This window comes from Hyperolius riggenbachi, chromosome 4, assembly GCF_040937935.1.
Source record: "Hyperolius riggenbachi isolate aHypRig1 chromosome 4, aHypRig1.pri, whole genome shotgun sequence".
NCBI classification, from domain to species: Eukaryota; Metazoa; Chordata; class Amphibia; order Anura; family Hyperoliidae; genus Hyperolius; species Hyperolius riggenbachi.
Genome location: NC_090649.1, coordinates 478,979,869 through 479,006,201, shown reverse-complemented (window position 1 = coordinate 479,006,201; position 26,333 = coordinate 478,979,869). Strand labels below are relative to the sequence as shown.

Genomic DNA, 26,333 nt, shown 5'->3' with positions numbered 1-26,333 from the left:
GCAACAAGTTTCTATAGAATGAAGTGATGCCTAAGTGATCGAACCCTGATATCTGCTGGGTGACAGAAATTGAAGGTGTGTATATGGCCAAAGACAGACAGTTATGTTTTTTTTTTTCACTGAATGCTAAGAAATTGTCGCTCTCGCTAAAGGCCTTTCCAATTTTTGAGGAGTATTTTATTAGTCATTTTTGTGCATCAGAGAATGCCAAAAAAAGAAAAACAAATCTGAAAAATGGAAATCGAAAAACAATGAAATTGGAAAGATGGAAATCGAAAAAGCAGAAAATCAGTCTTATGGTATTGGTGATCCGATGTTTGCAGAAAAACGTCTGCATTCTCTGATTGCTCCAATGCTAAAATTACTGAGTTGCGGTAAATCAGATTTCCGCAGATTCTGATTTACAAATTCTGTTTTCCAATTTCCGGATTCTGATCGGAAATGCAGAAATTTCAATCCCGTGAATTTGAATAAGCATCCCTATTCTCAATAAAGTACTCCTCCTGGATACAGGTCAACACTAAACACAGGAACATAATAATAAGAATAATAGTAATAGGCCTACCTATGACTGCTGCTAGTTTTACTGGAGGGAAATTACCCAGCGGTGGAGCTGGAAACTGAGCTGGACGACCTCTCGGTATTCCGACCGGTTTACCGCCCTCCTTTCTCCCGGCCACCTCGGTCTTCAGAAGACACGGAGAATTCTTCCTCTCCCACCTCCTTTGTATCTTCTCTTTCTACTCGCTCCCCCCTCCCACTCTACTTCCAACCCCCACTCTTCAACACAGATCAAGCGGAAAAAATCTAATAGGTTCAAACACTGTAGCCTCCAATTAGCACATGGTGAAGAACCAATTATGCTTTTTCCCTTTTTTTCTGTCGATATCTGCCCTTAGTGTTAGGCTATGCAACCTTTAAGCTGGTAACATGATCCTTAGACACATTTGGATGGCCACAGTATATTTGCCGCTTGTGCATTTTTAAAATATTTTGAGCCATTTCTTCTGAAATAATTTTATACAACAGCTTGCGAGACGTTAAACCCATCATTTTATAATGCAGTTTTTTTATGCCATCTATGGCTGTTTTCAATTCTAGGACAAGAAAAAAAAAAGGATGACTGGGTCTCCACCTGGATTTCAAGCAATGGTAGCTATATTTATTGTACCATCGTTCAAAAAGACACACGTTTCGGGCAGGAGGCCTTGAGAAAGGCCTGCTGGCCGAAACGTTGTGTGTCTTTTTGAACTATAGTACAATAAATATAACTACTACTAGTTGACCTAAGCCCATTTAAAAATGGGCTCTAGGTCTCTGTTACACCGCTGCCACATGTCACTGCGCATGCACGCATCCGTCTGCCGCGCACACACCTGCTCGGCTTCCTGGCCCTGTCCTCCTCCTGTCCCCGCGTGCTACACATGCACAGTAGCACAAAACCACGGACACACGGACAAGAGGATGACGCAGGGACAGTTAAGTATTATTATTAGCGATGTGGCGAACTGTTCGCCGAAATGTTCACAGCGAACAGGCCATGAGGAATGACCTCGGGGTGATTTCCGCATTCGTCATATGCGCAGACGCTTTCACGGCGGCTGCATGTCCTCGATTGCGCACCTGCAGCCGGGAGTGCTCTGCGCATAACGTCACACAGAGCACTCCCGGCTGCAGGCGGGCGATCAAGGTCACGCGGCCACTGGGAAAGCGTCTGCGCAGTAATGCGTAATATGACGAATGCGGAAATCACTCCGAGGTCATTCCCCATGGCCTGTTCACTGCGAACAGTTCGGGCCATCTCGTATTATTTTATAGGATTGCTTGAAATCCAGGTGCAAACCCAGTCATCCTTTTTTCTTGTTGTGCATTGCTGCACCTTTGGTGGATCCGGGTGTGGACTGGTTGACTCCCTGGTGTGAGAATATACAGCAGTGTGAGCTGGTGGACAGCTTTTTCCACTTTCATTTGCAATTCTACCCCCTTCTGTTGAAGCAGCTAAGTGGGCTTTGAAAGCATAATCACCTTATTGCTGGTGTGGACCACATGCCCTCCATTCCTTTCTTCCCCTGCCTGACAGCAATTATTGTAGAGGAGTGGAACGGCTAGGAGGCAGGTGCTTTGTAGTCGAAGAAAGATGTAAGGGGTGGAGAAACTGATAACTAGGGGTATTGTCGCGTGGTAAGATATGAAATAAGGGTGAGAGGAAAAAGGGGTGCAGGGTGAAGCCAACATTTTAAAATAAAGTGCGTGCAGGGTAGTGAAAGTTCCCCAGATTTGGTGCGATCAGGCCACTTGTTGCTCGGCTGCTCCCTGGAATAGTTCACTGTAGAAATGAGTAAGAAAGAAAGGGGCGCTCTGAGACTCCGAATAATACAGATGGAAGCTCCAATAGGAGAGGTGTCACCTTATTCAACTGTGGCCGGCACAGCGTACACAGCCCCGATAAGCGTGCGTCCCTCTTAGCCTAGCCGGGGACCGGGCTCTCTACTCGAGCGTGGCGGATGTGACGTCACTCCTCGCCGACCTCATCACCGCTGTTACTGGGAGGATCAGACAGACGCCAGCGGTAGACACACGGTATAGGCGTCAGTATTTCCGCATGAATTAAGAAGTGATTATAAAATCCGCTGTATACGCGGTAAAGGTGCGTTTGTATGGCAGTTACGTGATCAGCACGCTATAAAAGCCGCATAGGGATGAGTTGAATTTGAAAAAGCCGCTATATATGCGGCTATAATTACGCTTACAGATCAAAAAATCATTTATCCTAAATGACTTGATAAAGCAGAGGATGTACCTCTGTGAAACGCGTTGTCTTTTAAAATAAATTTTATACTCTTTGATTTTTTGATCTGTAAGCGTAATTATAGCCGCATATATAGCGGCTTTTTCAAATTCAACTCATCCCTATGCGGCTTTTATAGCGTGCTGATCACGTAACTGCCATACAAACGCACCTTTACCGCGTATACAGCGGATTTTATAATCACTTTTTCATTCATGCGGAAATACTGACGCCTATACCGTGTGTCTACCGCTGGCGTCTGTCTGATCCTCCCAGTAACAGCGGTGATGAGGTCGGCGAGGAGTGACGTCACATCCGCCACGCTCGAGTAGAGAGCCCGGTCCCCGGCTAGGCTAAGAGGGACGCACGCTTATCGGGGCTGTGTACGCTGTGCCGGCCACAGTTGAATAAGGTGACACCTCTCCTATTGGAGCTTCCATCTGTATTATTCGGAGTCTCAGAGCGCCCCTTTCTTTCTTAAACATTTTAAAATGTCATCTATAACACTGTTTTTTTTATTTTTTCTTTATCTCCATCATAATAAGAAATATGTTAAAATAACGGTATTAAAAGGTCGCAAGATGAAGCCAAAATCTCAGAATACCATGTTAATTAACCACTTTACCCCCGCGCGTACGTATTTCTCCGCCCCTTTTTCCATCCTTTAACAACCAGGGACGGAGAAATACGTACTTTCCGCGTTCCCGACGCTGTCCGCGCTCCCGCTCGTAAACCCGCCGCCCGCCGCTAGTAAACACGCCGCCGCCCGCTCGCCCAGAGATCAATGAACGGGAAAATCCATTCCCGTTCGTTGATCTAAGCCCCGCAATGATCCGCTGCTCTCCTATGGGCAGCGCGATCATTGTGAGAAAAAACTCACGTGTCCAGCCTCCTTATACTTCCTCCAAGCTTCCGGAAGGAAGCTTGGAGGTCGCATTAAAACAAAAAGTTACTGTGGCCATCTTGTGGCCAAATAGTAAACTACACCCTACACATTTTTCACATACAAATAAATGACTTTTACACATAAAATTAACTCATTACCTCCCACACTCCCCATTTTTTTTTTTTTTTTGTAATTAAAAAAAAATTAAAAAATTTACAATTAAAAAAAATACATAAATAGTTACCTTAGGGACTGAACTTTTTAAATATTTATGTCAAGAGGGTATAACACTGTTACTTTATAAACTATGGGCTTGTAATTAGGGATGGACGCAAAAATGAAAAAAATGCACCTTTATTTCCAAATAAAATATTGGCGCCAAACATTGTGATAGGGACATAATTTAAATGGTTTTATAACCGGGACAAAAGGGCAAATACATTTCATGGGTTTTAATTACAGTAGCATGCATTATTTAAAAACTATAATGGCCGAAAACTGAAAAATAATTATTTTTTTCCCCACATTTTTCCTATTTTCCCATTAAAACACATTTAGAAAAAAATAATTCTTGGCATAATGTCCCACCTAAAGAAAGCCTAATTGGTGGCGGAAAAAACAAGATATAGTTCATTTCATTGCGATAAGTAATGATAAAGTTATAGACGAATGAATGGAAGGAGCGCTGAAAGGTGAAAATTGCTCTGGTGCTCAGGGGGTAAAACCCCTCAGTGGTGAAGTGGTTAACTCTGTTAGACTGATAAATAAGGTAAACTAACAGTATTAAAAGGGCACAGGGTGAAACTAAAATACATGTAAATGATAAATACTATTGTATATTGGGTGCCAAATGAACATGAAAAAATATTTACAGTGGTGATGATGACAGTTGAACACTGATGTATATTACCGATATTTTACTACAACTAAACCTAATCCTACTGTTACACAGAACCCTCCCTCTACCGATGCCTAACCTTAAGACCCCCGTTCCTGATGCCTAACCCCATAGCCCCCCTTCCTGACACCTAACCCTAAAACCCCCTACCTGATACCTAACCCTAAGACCCCCCCCCCTTCCTGACACCTAACCCTAAAACCCCCCTTCCTGACACCTGACCCTAAACCCCCCCTTCCTGACACCTAACCCTAAACCCCCCTTCCTGACACCTATTATTATTATTATTATTTATTAGATTTATATAGCGCCAACATATTACGCAGCGCTGTACAATAAATAGGGTTACAGACAATGATAACAGGGGTGACAGAACAATACATGTAATAGACAATAGATACAACTAAATACAGGTAATAGCAAAAAGATACACAACACAATGCAGACAGTAGTACAATGCCAGATCATAAACTGGAGTGGTAGTGGTAACAAGTTCCAAATTCTGGGTAAAGTGCACACAGTTATGTATGATACACAAGGGGAGAGGGCCCTGCCAAATTCTTACAATCTAGAGGGAGAGGTTGGTGACACAAAAGGAGGGGGTGCAGCAAGAAGTTATTGGCAGAATAACCCTAAAACCCCCCTTCCTGACACCTAACCCTAAAACCCTACTTCCTGAGGCCTAACCCTAAAACCTCCCTTCCTGACACCTGACCCTAAACCCCCCCTTCCTGACGCCTAACCCTAACCCCCCCCCTTCCTGACACCTGACCCTAAAACCCCCCTTCCTGAGGCCTAACCCTAAACCCCCTTTCCTGACATCTGACCCTAAAACCCCCCTTCCTGACACCTGACCCTAAAACCCCCCTTCCTGACACCTGACCCTAAAACCCCCCTTCCTGACACCTGACCCTAAAACCCCCCTTCCTGACATCTAACCCTAAACTCCCCCTTCCTGACACCTAACCCTAAACCCCGCTTCCTAACGCCTAACCCTAAGACCCCCCCCCTTCCTGACGCCTAACCCTAAACCCCCCCTTCCTGACGCCTAACCCTAACCCCTCCACCCAATTTTAAAACAATACATTATCAAAAAACCTTTCCTGACGCCTAACCCTAAAATCCCCCTTCCTAACCTTAGAATGTTCAAAATGATAATTTTCAAAAATGAATAATTTCTAAATACAAAACTTTAAAAAATGTCAAAAACTCTTTATAAAAAAAAGTCAAAAACTATATCATTCTAATTATCAAAACAATGTAACATTTCAAAAAATATAACTTAATTTTCGAAACGATAATTATTGCGCACCCAAATTTCTGCTTTGGGCACCTAATAACCGATATTTGCTTTAACACCTATGGGGCTACCCAAATCGTCCATTAGCCGCTGGTCACCCAAATTTCCTGCTTCCGCTAAAACCCCTGTATATGACTACCTGTAGGTAGCTTTATTCTCTATCCCTACCAACAACAACCAATCACGCTTTACTTTTTGTCCGATTTGAGCAGACCCATAACAAGCTGGTTGATTCACAAAGCTTACTTTTATTTTCCCTTAAAGAGACACTGAAGCGAAAAAAAAAATGATGATATTATGATTTGTATGTGTAGTACAGCTAAGAAATAAAACATTAAGATCAGAGACATCAGTCTAATTGTTTCCAGTACAGGAAGAGTTAAGAAACTCCAGTTGTTATCTCTATGCAAAAAAGCCATTAAGCTCTCCGACTAAGTTAGTCCTGGAGAGGGCTGTTATCTGACTTTTATTATCTCAACTGTTCCTGGACTATTTACTTTTCCTCTGCTAGAGGAGAGGTCATTACTTCACAGACTGCTCTGAAAGACTCATTTTGAATGCTGAGTGTTGTGTAATCTGCACATATTATAGAATGATGCAATGTTAGAAAAAACACTATATACCTGAAAATAAAAGTATGAGGATATTTTCTTTGCTGCTAATCTTCTAGTAATTATTCATAGTACACAACCAATTCATTATATCATATTTTTTTTTGTCGCTTCAGTGTCTCTTTAACTGTAAGGAGAGCCAACGCATGAGATAAACTAATGAACAGGGCTGGATTAACCAATAGGCACTGTAGGCTTATGCCTATATGCGGCCCATGTTTGAAAGGCTGCTTACTGGCCAGCCAAAGTGCTCCCCTTCTCCATCTATTCATTCTTCGTCCATCAAGCACCTTGTACTGTTTGGGAAGAGAGGGTATCTATTAGGGGAGGGGTAAAGGTGAACACATCTGGTTGGGGGGACTGTTTAATGGGGAACATCAGGCTGGCCAGAGGGTGTGGCTTAAGGAGGTGTGTTCTGTGTTAAGGGTGGGGTTTAGGGTGCCAGAGCTTATGTGCCTATAGGTTCCTGAGCTTTAAAAGCGGCCCTGCTAATGAGATATAATTCCTGAGATAAACAGATAAGGAGAAGTAGATCATGTAAAATAAGGAGATCTAAACCATGAGTTAGGGCTGGTTCAGAGGTACGGTTCTGCGATGGTAAATGACGGCTGAGGCGCTCATCCATTCAGATGAATGGACAGCCGTGTGTAGTGGGTACTACTGCTTACTATTGCCATTTACAGTCATTTGCAAAACCGCCGCATTTTCTTGATTTTTGCTGCTGTCTGCCCGGAGCTAAGCTGAGAACCGTTTACCACCACATTTCCGTGTCCCCCTGCGGGAATTAAAAAATGCCACATGCCGTAAAGCGCAGCCAATTTGCCAGAAGCCTACAAGTGCTTTTCTGCAAACTTGCTGAAAAGCATTTGGAGCGAGACACCGGACTGCCTCGGGCAGCTAGTTCAGACATTCGTCTGAACTACCGTTAAAGAGAAACTAGTAAAAATAACATTATAAATAAAATTGCTTATTTTTTTACAATATCCATTTATATATTATTTAGTCAGTGTTATTTAGACAGCCATTTTAAACTCTTTCCTCTCCCTGATTTACGTACTGAGATGTATCACTAGTGGTGCCATCTTTAGTTCTGCCAAGTGATCTATACAGAATGTTTGTTACTGAGAGTTCTATGCACAGAGGGAGATACTGCTTGCTTGGCAGTTGGAAAAAAGCCATTATTTCCCACAATACAACAAGGTTCACAGACAGCAAACTGTCAGGACCTTGGTCATGACATCACACTGTGGGAGGGGTTTCACCAAATATCAGCCATACAGACCCCCCCCCCCCCCCCCCTCCAATGATCTATTCAAGAAAAGGTAAAGATTTCTCGAGGGGAAAGGGGGTATCAGCTACTGATTGAGATAAAGTTCAATCCTCCTGGGTTAGAGTTCCTCTTTAAAGAGAAACTCAGACCAAAAATTTAACTTTATCCCAATCAGTAGCTGATACCCCCTTTTACATGAGAAATCTATTCTTTTTCACAAACAGACCATCAGGGGGCGCTTTATGGCTGATATTGTGGTGAAACCCCACCCACAAGTAACCCCTCCCAGAAGAAAAGTTCAAACTTTTGTGGGAAATAGTTGTTTACAGCTGCTTCCAACTGCCAAAAACCATGCAGCAGCTACATCACCTGCCAACAGTAAAATGTTCACTGGAGTTCCTCTTTAAGCCAGCTAAGGAGAAATAAATCATGAGTTAAGTTAGATAAGGGGATATAAATTATGAGTGAAGTCATTTCAGAAGAGATAAACCATGAGGTAAAAGGAAGGTGAGGTAATTCAACAGAAAGTCTTTGTGAATCAGCCCCAATGAGAGATGATTCCTGCCTGGCCGGGTAGGGTTGCCAGGTGTCCGGCTTTACACCGGACAGTCCGGTTTTTGTGCGCTGTGTCCGGTGCAAAAAGGCATGCTAAACCGGACAATTAAGTTGTCCGGTTTAGAGCCCCCCCCCCCCCCCCCCCCCCGCAGCGCAGGAGGAGAACAGCGCAGCAGAGAGAGAGCTGGGAGCAGCGGTGGAGAAGGGGGGCAATCTCCCCCCCCTTCCCTCACCTTAGGGTGCTCTCTCTCCCCCGCTGTCTCCTCCAGGATGATGTGCAGGCTGGCGAGTGGCTGCAGGCGGAACTTACCTCTGTGTCGCTCCAGCGCCGGAAGTTCGGGTCCCGCAGCCGCTGAGATTCGACTAAAAAAAGAACCGGATCAAAGATCCGAATCATTCATGAGCCGGACAACACTAATCAGTCTGAATAGTGTTGTCCGGCTCATGAATGATTCGAATCTTTGATCCGGATCTTTTTTGAGTCGAATCTCAGCGGCTGCGGGACCCGAACTTCCGGCGCCTGCGACACAGAGGTAAGTTCCGCCCGCAGCCACCCGCCAGCCTGCACATCATATTGGAGGAGACAGCGGGGGAGAGAGAGCACCCTAAGGTGAGGGAAGGGGGGGGAGATTGCCCCCCTTCTCCACCGCTGCTCCCAGCTCTCTCTCTGCTGCACTGTTCTCCTCCTGCAGGGGGGGGGGGGGGGGCGGGGGGCACCTGGCTACCTAACCTATTCTGGGCACATATAGCCCCTGGCTACCTATTCCGGGCACATATACCCCCTGGCTACCTATTCTGGGCACATATAGCCCCTGGCTACCTATTCCGGGCACATATAGCCCCTGGCTACCTATTCTGGGCACATATAGCCCCTGGCTACCTATTCTGGGCACATATAGCCCCTGGCTACCTATTCTGGGCACATATAGCCCCTGGCTACCTATTCTGGGCACATATAGCTCCTGGCTACCTATTCTGGGCACATATACCCCCTGGCTACCTATTCTGGGCACATATACCCCCTGGCTACATATACTGGGACATATATACCCCTGCCTACGTATACTGGGACATTTACACCCCTGCCTACATATAATGGGACATATATACCCCCTGGCTACATATACTGGGCACATATATCCCTGGCTACATATACTGGGAACACTGGCTGTTTGTCATTATGTGCATTTAGTGGTGAAAAGCTGTCTCTTTTGTGCATTTACTGGTGAAAAGCTGTCTCTTATTATGTGCCTTTACTGGTGAAAAGCTGTGTCTTATTATGTGCATTTACTGGTGAAAAGCTGTCTCTTGTGCATTTACTGGGGAAAAGCTGTCTCTTATTATGTGCATTTACTGGCGAAAAGGTGTCTCTTATAATGTGCATTTACTGGTGAAAAGCTGTCTCCTATGTGCAGTTAGGGCTGGTACACACCGAGCGGCTTTTTGGGCGTTTTCAGATCCGCTTGCGGCTGCGGATCTGCTTGGTCAATGTATCTCAATGGGGTGGTGCACACCAGAGCGGCAGGCGTTTTGCAGAAACGAAAAATGCCTGGGTGAGGCATTTTTTGGATTTCGGATGCGTTTCTGCCTCAATGTTAAGTATAGGAAAAACGCAAACCGCTCTGAAAAACGGCACTTCAGAGCGGTTTTGCAGGCGTTTTTGTTACAGAAGCTGTTCAGTAACAGCTTTACTGTAACAATATATGAAATCTACTATACTGAAAACCGCAGCAGCAATCCGCAAAACGCTAGCAAAACGCCTCATAAAAATAAAAAAAAGCGTTTAAAAATCTGCTAGCATTTTGCGGATCTGCTAGCGGGTTTTGGTGTGCACCAGCCCTCACTGGTGAAAAACTGTCTCTTATGTGCACTGGACCAGTACTACTGGTGAGGACAGTTAGTGACATGGCTATGTACTCTGTAATGTGCTGCAGAAGATGTCAGTGCGATATAAATACTATAAAAAATTTTTTAAAAAAGCCCATTGCTTAGCCCCACTCTACATAAAAGTGTGCTTCTGACTCCGCCCCTAACTCCACCCCTAACTCCACCCCCTGTCCGGTTTTCTCCATCAGCCGACCTGGCAACCCTATGGCCGGGGTATGTCGCCGCCTCACGAAAGCAGCATAACGATCACTGAAGTTAAATATAGTCACAAGGTGCTTCGGGGAACTGTGCAATAAATACACCATTAAAACGATTCAGCCTGGACAGCTGTGCTGGATATAGCGGAGGAGGTCACATGACTTCTCCGCTTCCCCCCAAGACAGACAGCTAAGATTCGCATTACGATAGCGGAGTCTCTGCTCCCAGCGCCAGGCCAGGTACATTAGCACATATTTGATGGCCTGGCGCTCAACACATTTGGAATGGAAACCATCTCCTGCTTTATTTTTGGATGAAATGGAATTGCATTAATAGAAAATAAGGCCGGCAAGCCTGAAGAACAGCAATAGAAAAAAAAGGGGAAAAAAAGAAATGCTTCGTGTAATTTAAAGGTCTACTGTCTGCCTATTATTTATTACATCACAACATTTGAGCAGAGACTCCAGATGCTTATTATTCCAAACAAGCTCACACAATGCTAATCCGGCACCCCGACAAGATCATCTGCCACAACAAGGCCCTGCGCGCCTTCGCAGCCGGCAATTAGCAATTTGCAAATAGGAAAGAGAAAAATGGAGAAAGAAAGCCAGCATGACAGAAGGCGAGAGGCAGCGTTAACCCGGCGTGCAGGAGAATGCGTCGTAAGCTGGCGGTAGACGGAGGAGGGCGGTCGGATGTGTAGGCATGAGCAAAACGTCAAGAGATGGTTCCTTTGGAAAAGATCTTTTTCGTAAACACGTGTGCTTGAATCGTCCAAGCATGTATGTAAGAAGGCATGAGTGTTCATTTGAAGATACCAGGTTAGTTAGTGGAAATGTGTATACTTCCTCCAGGAGCAAGAACAGCCCCCTGCAAAATTGTCATAGGGACCACTGGAATGCAAACTTCTCCCTTCTCTGTACCCAATCTCCGACCCCCCCCACACACACACACACACCCCTTGCCCCCTGACTTCTGCTGAAGAATATTATTATTACTACTAGCAGACCTAAACCCGTTTAAAAAAACGGGCTCTAGGCCACCCTCACAACCCCCTTTGCCTCCTGCCCGTGTCCGCCGCCGCCAGCCGCATGTCAGCACGCCCACCACGCCTGCACACGCCCGCCCCCTGGCCCCGTCCTCCCCGTCCCAACGGCCGCCCGTGCTGCACATGCGCAGTAGCGCAAAAGCACGGACACAGGGACAGGAGGAGACGCAGGAAAATTATTATAGAGGATTATTATTATTTATTTATAAAGCGCCAACATATTCCGTGGTGCTGTACAAGGTAAGAAAACAAACAAGGGGTACATAATGATACAGACAATGATATACATCAAATATGGACACTGGTAAAAAATACAGAACTGGTGATTACAGTGTATTGTATGTTCATTTGAAGTACCGTGGAACCCTTGATCCGGCTGTTCCTCTATGTGAGGGGGACAGCAATCTAGTGCACACTCTGCAACACATCCTCTGTAGTGGGGGAAGTGGAACGCCTCTCCTGTGTAGCTGATCCAGGTGGAGGAAGATTGCCCCACTAATCGGAGTCTCATTTGCTGGAGGCTGGAGCTGATGGTACAGCCTGGGAGGGGGCTGCCTGCAACCCTCCAAAGCGTGACCGACTCCAGTGGGGAGAGTCAGTGGAGCTGGTGAGTGAACCTTTTGACTAAGCTGCTGGGAATTGAATTGTTGTGCTGAAGACATCATCTGAAAAAAGCCTGCAAAAATTGACATTGAACTCATAGCTCACAACTGACCCTCTTTCCTCCTCATTTGTCCCTCTTTCTATGTAAATATATGTATTTTGTTGCTGGAAAATGTGTTTGATTGACTCTAAACTTTATTCCCATCCTTTAAATTGATGTATTTCTTATTGTTAAATATTGTTCAATTGTTAAAATGAAGGAAAATTAACCAGGATAGAAAGCACCAGTGTGGTTTGAAATTGAATTATAAAACATCATAATTTTCTTATGAAATCTTTATAGTATGTGTGGTTGGGGGTGTGTCCGGGGCGTGGTTAGAGGTGTGGTTTACGTGTCCCTCTTTTTGATCTCAAAAAGTTGGGAGGTATGTTGAACTGCGTTGGAAACTTGGAAGCGCTGCTGTGTTTGGTTTTGCGTTTAGTGCAGATTTGGTGGTCTCAACAGCAGTGCACCAAGAGTATTATACAGACTATTCAGGTGACCTTGTACATACCTCCTAACTTTTTGAGATGAGAAAGAGGGACACTTAAGCCATGCCCTGCCACACCCCTGATCACGCCCCCGCCACAACCCTAGTCACGCATACCATAAAGATTTCATAAGAAAAATATGTTGTTTTATAATTCAAAGCACACTGGTCCTTTGTATTCTGGTTCATTTTACCTTCATATTAACAATTTAAAATTTGTAATATATCAATTTAAAGGATGGGAATAAAGTTTAGAGTCAATCAAACACATTTGTAGTAGAGAAATATATATATATTTACATAGAAAAAGAGGGACAACGTCCTGAAAGAGGGACAAATGAGGAGGAAACAGGGACAGAGGGACTGTCCCTCCAAAAGAGGGACAGTTGGGAGCGATGCTTGGAGCAGCGCAGTGTTATTTTCTGGGTTTTTAGGTCTATATCATGTAGTGTATGTACTGTAGTCTAGAGACAATTTTAGGGGGAAGCCAATTAACTTATCTGTATGTTTTTGGGATGTGGGAGGAAAACAGAGTGCCTGGAGGAAACCCACGCAGACACGGGGAGAACATACAAACTCTGTGCAGATTCAAACTGGGGACCCAGTACTGCAAGGCGAGAGCGCTAACCACTACGCCACCGTGCTGCTCCCTTTAAAGTCCAACTAGGCGCAAAACCGAAAAAGTCCAATTCTGAAAAACAAATTGTAAGCACGGCAGGTCATTTCAGCCCGCGCTTTTCCCTGTGCTGCGCATGCCCTGGGCGCCGCTGTACACATAATGGCATAGTGTCTATGGCCGCGCAGCAGTGCAATTCAGGTGCCGGTGATCGCCGGACCCCGAATGACTTCTCCCCAGAGTTGCTGCGAATGGCAGCGGCAGCTGGCTGAGCCATCATTCTGCTCACTAGTGATGACCGTAATCCGCTAATTATGATTACGTGAAATTTCCTGTACATTTTCGCAATTACGGTCATCCGTATTTACTATTTGGACATTCATTTAATTTCACTTAACCCATTAGTAATTTTACGTCATTTTTACATCCTTTTGTGCTGCCTTTACTGGTTCATTGCAAAATACAATTGTATTGTCACCAAAATTGCTACAATGTATTTTTTTAACCACTGAAAGCGGAATATAACCCTGCATTTCAACTTTGCTCTAAAACATAATTTACAGCATATTATATGCAACCAGCATTTTTTTCTTACTAGACCAGCATTGGAAGGGTTACACACAGAGCTTTAAAGTTCCGTGGAGAGAACTGCAGACACATCCGAAGTTTAGATAGATACATTTAAGCAAAACAAAATGTAACAAGTGAGGAATGTTTCACACTCTTTGGCTGTCCTCCAGCTCCTGCACAGTCAGAGAGAGTGAGTCACATTCCACAGTTGTTACATTTTGTTTTGCTTAAATGTATCTATCTAAACTTCGGATGAGTCTGCAGTTCTCTCCACAAACTTTAAAGCTCCGTGTGTAACCCTTCCAATGCTGGTCTAGTAAAAAAAAAAATGCTGGTTGCATATAATATACGTCTCTATGACGGCAGAGTTCCTGTGAGCCAGTCAGGAGCCGCTTTCATTATCTCCTGGCCGTGTCTATCAATGTAAGCCTATGGGAGTGGCTTATATTGCTAGACACGGCCAGGAGCCAATGAAATCGGCTTCTGACCGGCTCACGTGGCTAAGCCGTGATAGAGACAGGCAATGCAAGTGAGCTGCGGCGAGAGACGTCGGGATTCAGCGGCGAGATCGGCGGGGAGCGACGTAAACGGCGGATGCGCACTGTGGTGGTGATTGAAATCTACGCCTTGCCAGCCAGGTGACCACCAAAACAGGGCGTAGATTTCAATCACCGTGGTCCTTAAAGAGGATCTTCAACATCAAAAGATCCCCTGGGGGGTACTCACCTCGGGTGGGGGAAGCCTCCGGATCCTAATGAGGCTTCCCACGCCGTCCTCCGTCCTTCAGGGGTCTCGCTGCAGCCCTCCGAGAATAATGACGTCAATATTTACCTTCCTGGCTCCTGCGCAGGCGCTCTGACGGCTGTCGGCTCCGAACTACACGGAAATACCCGATCGCCGTCGGGTCTGCTCTACTGCGCAGGCGCAAGTCTCCGGCGCCTGCGCAGTAGAGCGGACCCGACTGAGATCGGGTATTTCCGTGTAGTTCGGAGCCGAGAGCCGTCAGAGCGCCCCCGCTGGAGCCAGCAAAGGTAAATATTGAACTGACAGTCGGTTCTGTCGCCGGCTGTTCGGAGGGCTGCAGCGAGACCCCCGTGGGACAGAGGACGGCGTGGGAAGCCTCATTAGGATCCGGAGGCTTCCCCTACTCGAGGTGAGTACCCCCCAGGGGATCTTTTTGACGTTACAGAGTCTCTTTTAAGTAGTTAAAAAAACTAACAGGACTTTTTCAAAAAATTCTTTTTTTTTTTTTTTTTTTTTTTTTTTACCTTGTTCCCACTTTTACCCTTTACATACATAGCAATTTTGGTGATGATAGCATGTATGGCAGCTTTGCTATTAACCGCTAAATTTAGCACGAAATTATGTAAAATTGCAAAATTACGGTTCCTAATTATGTCTACGAATTAAATTAATTACAAGTTTACCTGAAATGTCGCATTATGATTTCAATTCGTAATCTGTGAATTACGATGCAAAATGACTGTTATGCGAAATTTGTGCCCATCACCAAGCTCCTCCTGCGCCAAAGTGACTGGGCGGTGAAATGTACGCAAATGTTAAGTACTAGCGAAAATGTGCTCTTTTGGGCACCAGAGGATTTTGGCCTGTGGGTTTAGGGCTCTTTCTCGCTTGAGTGGGAATCATGCGATTCCCGCTCAAGGCAAACAGCTAGCGGTTTTTAAAAACCGCTAGCACATGTAACACTATGGCAGTGTTCTCACTGCCGCGTTTGCGGTTAGCGTTAACCGCAAACGTGTAACATGCAGCGGTGTGCCGGCGATTCCAGAGCGATCACGATGAGCATGTATAGAACCGCTAATCGCGGTCGCTCCTAAACCGCTACAGTGTCCAGTGATTTTTCTGCGTTAATCGCCGGCGTTTTGCGGTTTTACGTGTGAACGAGGCCTTATAAAGAATAGAAGGTGCGGAGTAAGCAGAGAGAAAAAGTCAACCAAGACAGAAGTGTGAGAGGAAATCACCCCCCCGCTCCCGACACCTCACCTTTCACTTCATGATTGCGACAACACAGGTTCACTGAGTGTAGTATCAGTAAATCACCATGGCAACACTACATCATATTAACTGGTGTGAAAAACGAAAGGACGGACGAGGTCAGACAAAGTTCCACTTGGCTGCTATCCTTGACAAAAGTTACAGGGAATGTGTGTTAGGCCCAGTGCACACCAAAACCGCTAGCAGATCCGCAATACGCTAGCGGTTTTGGGAGGTGATTTCAGAGCGATTCTAGGTATGTTTAGAGAGGTTTTCTAAACATGCCTAGCGGTTTTGGGTGCGTTTTTGTGTAGCAGATTACACATATTGTTACAGTAAAAGCTGTTACTGAACAGCTACTGTAACAAAAATGCCTGGCAAACGGCTCTGAACTAGCGTTTTTCAGAGCGGTTTGCGTTTTTCCTATACTTTACATTGAGGACGAAACGCTTCCGAAAACCGCAAACGCGCAGCAGGAGGCGCGTTTGCGGCTTGGCAAAAACCGCAAACCGCCGGTGTGCACCATCCCATTGCAATACATTAGACAAGCGTTTTTAGAGGCGGATGCGGCCGGCGGATCGCTCCAAAAACCGCTCGGTGTGCACTGGGCCTTAGTCACATGACTCAGCACTCTCAATCTTACCTGCAAGGTAGATGTGATACGTGTGAAAAAAAACATTATTGAAGCCGACCTGAACTCGGTCAGAACTTCCTCTCAGCTATAAAAAATAAGCAACAGCGTAATAACCTTTACAGAAAAATGTTTCTTTGTTACAGCTGATACAAATCCTGCAATAAATCTGTTGTGTGTCTACGTCCTGCTTTCATGGAAGCAGACATAGGGTTAACATCCTGTGTTTACCATGACACAGCTGAAAGATCAAATTACAGTGGTGATTAGTCCCAGATGAGGGGGGAATTAGGCCCCGTTCACACTTGCGTTTCTGTGCCAAACGGACCGGATGACCGGACCGGATCCGGTCCAGTTGCATCAGGTAGGTATACGGCTGCGATCCAGATCAGTTCGGTAAAAGAGATACAAAAATAAATAAAAATGTTGGGGTCTGGGAGGTCAGCAGAAGGTGCACCTGTAGAATCAGGTCCTCTGCTGTGTATTGCCTCACCTCCATGTCAGACATACTGCCAAACAGCTCCAGCACAAACTCACTGCTGCTCCACTCCAGAAAGGCTTGGCCCGTGTGTCCCCATCCAAAATGGCCGCTAGAATACGCATAGGAAGTGGGGAAGAACGTCAGTTTTTTAAGGCCAGTGTGTTCTGTGCTTTCCGTTCCCCATTGGATTCTATTTCCGGATGGTGCAGTCAGGCTCCGGTCCGGGTGCGTGGTCCAGATGATCCGGACCCGAAAAATAGAGCATGTTGGAAAAGAGTCCGGATCCGATCCGGCTCCATTCTGTACGGAACGGACGCGCGTGAAAGTCCGCATAGACTTTTTGCATTGCTATGCGGAACGTACGTTCCGTTTGTACAGTATATGTACAGCGAAAGCTAATGTGAACCGGGCCTTAGGCTAAACTCTCCAAATACATAGAGGGTGCATTTCTGTGTTTTTCCTTGTCCTGTGCAAGAGTTCAGGTCCACTTTAAAAAAGAAGATGGCATTTTGTAAAATAGGATGCAGAAAATCTATCCTTCGCCTTATGTCAAGTACAAAGTGTTTTGCTTATTATGAGATTACATTCCGGTCTTGCTTTTGGAAATGAATGCTGGCCTGTCTATTTCCTTAGGTTTTAAAGAGGAACTTTATCAAAAAAGGGTGAAAAAATAAATCAATACATTGCAAAAAAGTGAGAAGTTGAAAAATAGAATAGAGATCAAGAAATGATCGATATTCGCCATGTAATTTGTTCATGTTGTTTAATCCACAATCAACCTGCCAGTCATCATCTTTACTACTGGCAGACATGAAAAAAGTCACAAATGCCCCTGTTGCTTCTCCAGTTACTATTATCAGTTTGTGAGGGAGGCAAACGAATATGATAACAGCCAGCCTCCCTACTCACTTGCACACTATTTTGGCAGTTAGGCTTAGCAACTGCCGTTGAGGAGATGCTTATGAAAATAAAGAAAACCCTGCGAATCCCCCATGAGGAGATGGACTAGTCCAAAACCTGACGGTTCTGTCAGATTTTAACTGCTTACTTTTTCCACTATAGTGGTACTTTAAAAGTTAACTGCAATTATGCTCAACAGAAGGTTTATTCAGGTTGGAGTATGAGGTATTCCACAATGCATCACTGCTGAATATGCTGAATTAACAAGCTGACACATCATTGCATTCCAGCAGTTCTGAAGGTGCATTTAGCTTTCAGGGACAACAAAGGGATGATTTACTGGGAGACCTGGGCGCTGATGTTACATTCTTGGTTGCAGGATGCTCCCCCTACAGTTATGACTCTATTCAGTACCACACAGCTCAGTGACTGATAAGGGTCTGGGGAGAAAATGAAAGTAAACCTATTAAACCTTTCAGGCATTGTAAGTTTGTTCTTAGAACCTATCACCTGATGTTTTGCTTTAGAAGCACTGGAAGATCTTGCGGTGAGTTTTAAAGGGACTCCGAGCACCTCTCATGGGCATGCCTTTTAAGCAAGACGACTTCCAACAAAGTCGTGCTGTGACCCCTCTGGAGGAGCCTCTTGCAATGGCCATACGTGTCACTTCCTCTTCCTGCTACATTCAGTGATGCACTTCTCTAACAGAGAAGACAGGGGTGACCCTAAAGTTATAACATAGGCAAGATGGCAGCCGCGATTTTTATATTGAAATCGAACAAAAACTATTTGGTGTAGAATGGTGATTCAGGCATCAAATGAAAGAGGAGAGCACCAGCTATAGAAAGGTATGCATCTTTAAATACTTTGCAGTACTGGTCAGTGTCTTAAATGCATACACATGAGAGGTGCTCGGAGTCCCTTTAAAGAGACACTTAAGCGAGAAAAAAAATTATGATGAATTGGTTGTGTAGTACGGATAATTACTAGAACATTAGTAGCAAAGAAAATATTTTCATATTTTTATTTTCAGTTATATAGTGTTTTTAATAACATTGCATCATTCTCTAATATTTGCAGTTTACACACTACTCAGCATTCTAAATGATTTTACAGAGCAGGCTTGTGAACTTTTAACTTGTCCTCTGGAGAGAAAAAGAAAATACAGTGAGGCCCAGTGCACACCAAAACCGCTAGCAGATCCGCAATATGCTAGCGGTTTTGGGAGCTGATTTCAGAGCGATTCTAGGTATGTTTAGAGAGGTTTTCTAAACATGCCAAGCATTTTTTGGAGCATTTTTGTGTAGCAGATTACACATATTGTTACAGTAAAAGCTGTTACTGAACAGCTTCTGTAACAAAAACGCCTGGAAAACTGCTCTGAAGTAGCGTTTTTCAGAGCGGTTTGCGTTTTTCCTATACTTTACATTGAGGACGAAACGCTTCCGAAAACCGCAAACGTGCAGCAGGAGGCGCGTTTGCGCTTGTCAAAAACCTCAAACCGCCAGTGTGCACCATCCCATTGCAATACATTAGCCAAGCGTTTTTACAGGCGGATGCGGCCGGCGGATCGCTCCAAAAAACGCTCGGTGTGCACTGGGCCTGACTGACAGTTGAGATAACAAACTTCAGAAGACAGAGCTCTCTGTGCTTTTGAAAGTCGTGGAGCTCAATGGCCCTTTTGCATAGATAACTGGAGTTTAACTCTTCCTGTACTGGAAACAATATTAGACTTATGTCTCTGCTCCCAGTGTTTTATTTCTCAGCTGTACTACACATACAAATCATATCATAATTTTTTTTTCACTCCAGTGTTTCCTTAAAAACTGCAGGGGCATAGCAATAGGGGTTGCAGAGGTTGCGACCGCATCGGGGCCCTTGGGCCAGAGCCCCCCCCTCAACTGCAGTATTAGTTCTCTATTGGTCCGGTGCTCATAATAATCACTTCTATAGATACTTTGATTAGTGGTAATCATTAACAAACTGCTCCCCATCCCCTTCTTGCACCTCTGACACTGTAGTTGCCATTGGCAGGTTTTGGTGCGCCGTATCAATTGTTTTGTATAGAGTGCTTGGGGGGCCCCATTTTAAAACTTGCATCGGGGCCCACAGCTCCTTAGCTACGCCACTGAAAAACTGTACTCTTTGATGTGGTTTAGATACCCATTCCTTTAGCCCGCTACAACATTTTTTGGCAGTTTTGGCTCTGTATAACGTAACTGGGCTCCCCGGTCCTGCCTTTTCCAAAATACATTTCACAGCAGGCAAGATAAATGAGATGACATCTGTATTTTCCACTTAGCAAAAGCTGAGCACAATTAAGAAAGATCTGTAGACGGCAGCACTTATAGATGGAACAGCAATTAGAGGTTTACCTGACATCTGTGGCAATCAGCATCTCACTAAATTACAAAGAGAAAAGACTGACAGCTAGAAATCCCCAAGTAACACTCCACAGGCGGATTTAGTCTTTTTTCTTTACAAAGCAAAAGAATAAACGTGACACGCAGTGAAGGAACGTATAGACGTTACCCATTAGCCACCTGACAGCTGAAATGGCGGTTCGTGATCGGTTCAGGTGACTGACTGATGTGATGAGCACTTAAAGAAAACCTGAACTGAACATTAAAAGTCAAAATAAACATACACAAGTCATACTTACCTACTGTGTAGTCTACTCCTCAGTGTCTTTCTCCTGTCCCGCATCCTGTTTGTCCACTGTGATCGATGGAATTCTCTGTCCTCCATTTTGAAAATGGCTATTACCCCATAACAGCTTCCTGGTCAGCACACTGTTAAACTGTAACATCGCCCACTTGAGCCATAGGGAAAAATGGACACATCAGTTCTCCTCTCAGCTGTAACTGACAGCAACTGATATATAACTGACAGCAACTGATATATTTCAGTTCTGACAAAATGTTGTCAGAACTGGAAGGGATCGCTGTAAGAAGAAAATGGTGAGCTTCTGAGAGGAACTGATGGCAAGGTAACTATATAATGTTCATTTAAAGTTACCTCATGTGTTTATTTTAAAGGGGAAGCCTTCTGTCTCTATTGCCCAAAAAAGCTTTATTGGCAGGACCAAATACATTTAGCATTGCCAAAGCAAAACATTAGCTTTAGCATAGGAGGGGGGTTGTGGGAATAAGGGAAGGATAGGGGCTTGGGGTATACGGTCCATAAGGGTGTGGAGGATATAAGGGACGGTATGAGGGGTTTGGATATATAGTCCATAGGGGTGAGGAGGCTATAGGGGGCAGTATAAGGGGTATACAGTCCAGGGGGTATCATGTTCCTCTCAGTTGGTGGCAAGTAGCGACATATTGAGCCGCTATTTGCACGGTTGTTTCCTCTTCCCTTAGTAGGATATAGAGTTTCCTCTGCTCGTCTGTATCGTTGAAATCCGGGATGTGGGCGGAGAGTCTCTGGAAGTGGTCAGTCCTCACTGGTACATATTTGCTGCAGTGTAGCAGGAAGTGGGCCTCATCCTCCAGGACCCCATGGTCACACTGCCTGCACAGTCTCTCCTCCCGGGGCTTCCATTTCTGTCTGTGTCGCCCTGTCTCTATTTCCAGGCTATGGGTGCTTGAATAGTACAGGCCCAGAGTCTGTCTTTGGGGTGGTGTAGCCTCTCACAGGGCCATTGTGTACTACCTCTGCAGTGATTGGTAGACGGTGAGTTTCAGGGCGTTCTCTGTCACTCCTCCATTCCGCTAGGTATCGTTCCTTGCAGTTGTCTATAGTCCCTTTTTATTTGGGTCTCTTTCCATAGAAGAGTTCATACCACTCAGCAAAGTCTGGATTGTTTACTCTGTGTTCCAAACCCAGTAGTAGTGAATAGGAGCAATAACTGGTTTCCCAGAATGCTTTGAGAGGAAAATTCCGCATAGCTAAACAGCCTTGGCTGTGACATCACTGGGAGGGCGGGGTTACATACCAATGTACAGTAATATATACAGTAGATGTAGGCATACCTCCCAACTTTTTGAGATGAGAAAGAGGGACACTTAAGCCACGCCCCTGTCACACCCCTGATCACGCCCCCGACAACACCCCTAGTCACGCGTACCATAAAGATTTCAGAAAAATCTGTTGTTTTATAATTCAAACCACACTGGTCCTCTCTATCCTGGTTCATTTTCCTTCATATTAACATTTTAAAATTAGTAATATATCAATTTAAAGGATGGGAATAAAGTTAAGAGTCAATCAAACACATTTTTTAGTAGAGAAATACACATATTTACATAGAAAGAGGGACAAATGAGGAGGAAAGAGGGACAGTTGGAGCTATGGATATAGGAAGTGTTGCTGATGCTGATACCAAGATAATAACGTAAAAGTGGGTATCCTGAATAATTTACATAGTTACATAGTTATTTTGGTTGAAAAAAGACATACGTCCATCGAGTTCAACCAGTATAAAGTACAACACCAGCCTGCTCCCTCACATATCCCTGCTGATCCAGAGGAAGGCGAAAAAACCCTTACAAGGCATGATCCAATTAGCCCCTAAGGGGAAAAATTCCTTCCCGACTCCAGATGGCAATCAGATAAAATCCCTGGATCAACATCATTAGGCATTACCTAGTAATTGTAGCCATGGATGTCTTTCAACGCAAGGAAAGCATCTAAGCCCCCTTTAAATGCAGGTATAGAGTTTGCCATAACTACTTCCTGTGGCAATGCATTCCACATCTTAATCACTCTTACTGTAAAGAACCCTTTCCTAAATAAATGGTTAAAACGTTTTTCCTCCATGCGCAGATCATGTCCTCTAGTCCTTTGAGAAGGCCTAGGGACAAAAAGCTCATCCGCCAAGGTATTATATTGCCCTCTGATGTATTTATACATGTTAATTAGATCCCCTCTAAGGCGTCTTTTCTCTAGACTAAATAAACCCAGTTTATCTAACCTTTCTCGATAAGTGAGACCTTCCATCCCACGCATCAATTTTGTTGCTCGTCTCTGCACCTGCTCTAAAACTGCAATATCTTTTTTATAATGTGGTGCCCAGAACTGAATTGCATATTCCAGATGTGGCCTTACTAGAGAGTTAAACAGAGTTAAACAATTTACTTTATTCTACTTTATGACACTATGGTGCCTCTTTTTAAGCAATATAAATCACATAAAAAAATGTTTCTTTGGACAGTCTTGTGATTAAAACTTAACTTTTAGGCCTCTTTCACACCAAGACGTTACGTTTTAGGAGACGTTAAGGTCGCATAACGTGCCCCTAACGCAACGCATGGTGGTTTTGGAGGAGGACGTCAAATTAAGCCGCGTTATGCGGCTCTTGGTGCGCCGTTTCACTATCTTGGGAAGTCCGGGTCTTTTCAATGATGCGGATGATTCGAATCGGATCATTGAAAAGATCCGGATCTTTGAACCGAATCTCTGAATCATTTTACTAGGGAAACAGGAAGCAGGGGGTGCAGCAGAGTGAGAGGTGCAGGTGAATGAGGGCACATTGAGGGTGCTAATGGGGAAGGGAGAGATGCAGCAGGAAGATTGTGCTGCAGTTCCTGTTTCTTCCAGACATCCACTCTGAACCGAATCCTTCATTGTGATGATCCGGATGATTCGACTCACAAAAAAGATCCGGATCAAAGATCGGAATTGTTCATGATCCGGACAACACTACAGTGCAGTGAATATTAATTAGCCATGTGGCTAGGAACAATAGCGAACTCTCCACTTACTGAGCATGTGCAAACAGTCTAACGCAGCTAAAACCACATATAACGCACAGCATGCTGCACTTGCTTTGAACGTCCAGCGTTACACTGTAACGCAACGTGGGCACTGTGAACAGCCCATTGATTTTTCTTTACTGTGAGTTTGGCTGCGTTACAGGCTGCTCTAACGTGCGCCTGTAACGTCCACCTGTAACGTCCCACTGTGAAAGCAACCTTAATAGTGCAACTTAACCCCCTTGGCAGTTATCACGAGTCACGCTCGGGGTGGAAAAAACAAACCTGGAGCAGTAACCCCAAGCGTGACTCATGGTAGCCACCAGCGGGACTGTGCATAACATAGTACGCAGCGGGCGTTTGTCACTCACCTCCCTGGGGATCCAGAGGCTGGCAGCCATTCTCCTTCCTGTCCTCCGAGTCTCTGCATCCCTCAGGTGAGATCACAGTTTGTCGTCATGACGACAGAGGGCGATCTCACTTCAGGGTTACAGCGCCACCCGGAGGACGGAGGGAGAACTGCAGTGCTAGATCCCAGGGAGGTGAATAAGTGCTGGGGCTGCAGCAGATCTCTTTGCAGTGTGATTATTTTTTCTCTCCAGGTTTTAGGGTCTAAAACCTGGAGGGGGGGGGGGGGGGTTGTTAAAAAGTCCTAAAAACTGCTATTCCAGTCAGATTAAAATTATTGGGCTTTATTCACTAAGACAAATAGCATGCCTTATCAGAGTTAACACACCTTATCAGAGTAGCATAGTGAGCGCTATGAACGTATGCCTGCTAATTGGCAATGATGAGAACTCCACTCGTCCTGCCCTGAGCCCCTGCTGGTCCAATCACTTTAAGGGCCCTTTTCCACTAGCAATCGCTAGCGTTCACGCTGAACGCTAGCGATTGCTGAATCGCAATTAGCGGCGATTCCCCGACGTTCGCGGCCGCGATTTTGCTATGCTATGCACTGCATAGCAAAATCGCGGCAAATATCGCTCCGCCGCGCGTTCGCGTTCCCGACAAAAACGAATCGCGGTAGTGGAAATGACCTACCGCGATTCCTATGTTAAAAAGCAAACCGTATCGATTGTAAAATCGCTAGCGGTTTGCGTTTTTGCGATTCAGCCAGCGCAAACGCGCTGGTGGAAAAGGGCCCTAAAGGACATTATCCTCGCACTTTTGATTGGCCCAATAGGCTGCCTGTCATCAGAACCGGATTTGTACTTTTTACCGCCCAAGGCCGCTATCACCTGCCGCCCTCTGACGAACAGCAATCCCCCTACCACACACACACTTTTATTGGTCCCAGCAATCAATTTGATTAAAGATGCTTATTAAAGATGCAATTTTACTGAACAATCAACCTTTCAGATTGATTCAACAGTGTTGATGGAGCCAAATGACTTCAAATGAACAACTTGTCAATCTGTTTTGTGGATCGATTACTTCTGAAATGATCGGAATGGTTATAATTTTTATTCCATTTATGGGCCAAATCCATACTTTCCACTTTGATAGGTTGGAGCTGGTTGGAGGTCAGAGTCTCGAAGAGTGGCCAATAGTCATGATGAATGCCAATTCAGGTCACAGACAAACTGCCCAGGTTTGCTGTCCCTTCATCCCCTGAGTCCCAGACACTTGTCCCACTGCTGCAGTTCACATGTTTGACAGCATATCTGCAGGAGTATGCCAAGCCACAGCCCACCCCTTGATTCCTGGTGCCCTAGGCCAGTGATGGCTAACCTTGGCACTCCAGCTGTGACAAAACTACAAATCCCATCATGCCACTGCCTAGAGATGTCAAAGTATTGCAATGCTTCATGGGACTTTTAGTTCCACAACAGCTGGAGTGCCAAGGTTAGCCATCACTGCCCTAGGCCATGGCCTTTGTGGCCTTGCCTGAAATCCGGCCATGCCTGTCACTTGACAGGAAACTAGACAGGCAGCCTATTGGGACATCACACCACAGTTCCCCAACTCTGTCCTCATGGCACCCCAAAAGTACATGTTTTGCAGAAAACCACAAACCTGCACAGGTGGGGTAACTAGTAAGACAGATACCTACTACACACTGAGTCCTGGGTTCTAATCCCAGCTATGGTATGTGAGCTGGCTTTTCAAAAAGTACAAGTAGGAGGAGGGAGGAGGAGGAAGGGGGGGGAGGAGGAGGAGGGGGGAGGAGGAGAGGGGGGGAGGAGGAGGAGTCCTGTTTGGGTAGAAAAAAATGTCAAATTCGGATATCCGAATCGGATCCGAATAACTGGGTACCCGGATCCGGATTCGGGCGGGTAGTAAAAAGTACTACCCGAGCATCCCTGCTCCTGTCCCCCGCCGCAGCGCAATTTCGGTATCGCCCACTTGCAAGTCAACGGCCACTATGCTTGCGCGGCCGATCCTCGCTCACGCTCCTGCGCAGGCGCAGTACCAGGTTTTCTCTAAATTGGCCCAATCAAAGCTACTTTATTTATCTATTTATTTATTTTTAAGTGTCTTTACAGAAATAGATATTTTACAATTTCTTGCTTTATGAGTATAAGCATTCCAGTGTAGAGGCAGCTATACTCATTGATACAGATACTGCGCTGTACAAGGCAATGCGGATGAAACGTTGATCAATATCTGCCGCCATCACTAAACCAAGCAAAGCCGATTATGTACAATTAAGAGAATCTGAATGCCACTTAATGACATAAACAGGTGATCAATACAGTACTCTTGCGCACCATTGTATTGCAACAACGATGAGTATCAGTACATCGTGTAAAAATGACTTTTTAAGATAGTCCACTGTTTTATTTTATGTTTAAATCTACTTTTTAAGTTTTGAACTGTTTCATTGTTTTTGCTCAATGACACATACATTGAATTATGCCAGAGCT

The 26,333-nt window shown here is 45.0% G+C and overlaps 1 protein-coding gene and 1 long non-coding RNA gene across 3 annotated transcripts in view; one reads left to right on the top strand and one right to left on the bottom strand.

The window, feature by feature from the left end:
- Positions 1-26,333, bottom strand: part of LOC137571009 (potassium channel subfamily K member 2) — a 214,511-nt gene that overhangs the window by 153,734 nt on the left and 34,444 nt on the right. The window lies entirely within an intron of this gene.
- LOC137571010 (uncharacterized) overlaps positions 11,893-26,333 on the top strand; it is a 221,325-nt gene continuing 206,884 nt past the window's right edge. Inside the window, exon 1 of the long non-coding RNA XR_011031277.1 lies at positions 11,893-12,048. This is a non-coding gene — a long non-coding RNA (uncharacterized lncRNA). The remainder of the gene's footprint in view (positions 12,049-26,333) is intronic.